The sequence below is a fragment of the Heterocephalus glaber genome, unplaced genomic scaffold (assembly GCF_053883595.1).
Source record: "Heterocephalus glaber isolate CG9 unplaced genomic scaffold, H.glaber_assembly_v1.0 deba00001457, whole genome shotgun sequence".
Lineage (NCBI taxonomy): Eukaryota > Metazoa > Chordata > Mammalia > Rodentia > Bathyergidae > Heterocephalus > Heterocephalus glaber.
In genome coordinates, this window is record NW_028258305.1 from 7060902 (window position 1) to 7062025 (window position 1124).

Genomic DNA, 1124 nt, shown 5'->3' on the forward strand with positions numbered 1-1124 from the left:
AGCAAAACACAAGGTTCTATTTGATTTTCTTTTTTTAAACTTATCTTTAAGCAATGGGACCCTGCTTTCCAAGTGAAATCTGTGTTAAAAACTGGAGTCTCATGTTAAGATAAAATAGACACTGGTGAGCAGGCTTGCATGGCTGTGACTAGGAAAAATGCCCTGCTCACTGAATGGATCCTTCCTAGCTGACTCACTCACTTTCACAGCTCAGTGGTTCTGACTGAGATGGTGAACTTCAGACCTGGTCCCACCAAGTTGCCACGCTCAGTGTTAGAGATACTAATAGAATTACTAGACTACACAGGAGTTGGGATGAGTGTTCTTGAAATGAGCCACTAGTCAACAGATCTCACTAAGATTAAGGACAACACAGCGAATCTTGTGTGGAAATTGTTTGCCATTCCAGACAACTACAAGATAATTTTTGTACAAAAAGGTAGGTCCAGCCAGTTCCATGCTGTCACTTTAAACATGATTAGCCTTAAAACGGGAAAGTGTGATGACTATGTGATGACAGGAGCTTGGGTAGCTAAAGCTGCAGAAAAAGCCAAGAAGTCTGAACTTCGAATATCATCCACCTCAAAATTGGGACTAGTACAAAAACTCCAAAGCCAAGCATCTAGAGCCTCAACTTGACACCTACATGTAATATTGTGCAAGTGAGAGTGTGTGTAGTGCAGAATCTGACTCTGATGTCAAAGGAGCACTGCTAGTTTGCCACATGTCCTCAAACTTCTGTGCAATCTAGTGGATGTTTTTAAAATTGGTGTGATTTTTTTACTGGTACTCAGAAGAATCTGGATCTGCTGGGGTCACGGTGCTCAGGTCATCTCTTGATCTTTTAGGGTATATGCACTTTATAGAATTTCACCCTCAGAGTGACCCTCTGTTCTGGAGAACAAAGTACAGGCCAGAAACAGCTCTTTACCACTCATTTCAGAATCTGTATCATGGACCCAGTCCTGGAATGGATTAAAAACCATAGCAATGCAGCAGGGTTAGCTCCTTCAATCTCAAAAAAAAAAAAAAAGTTTTATGATATTATTGCCAATTCTCAAGGTTTCATGTCTAATGGAGTTCCAAAACAGAATCAAGATGAATATTCCATTCCACATTGGCAA

General features: G+C 40.6%; 1 pseudogene; it reads left to right on the plus strand.

Annotated features, from left to right (window-relative positions):
- Nucleotides 1-228: 228 nt before the first annotated feature.
- Nucleotides 229-840, plus strand: LOC101703733 (phosphoserine aminotransferase pseudogene; annotated as a pseudogene).
- The last annotated feature ends 284 nt before the right edge of the window (nt 841-1124 follow it).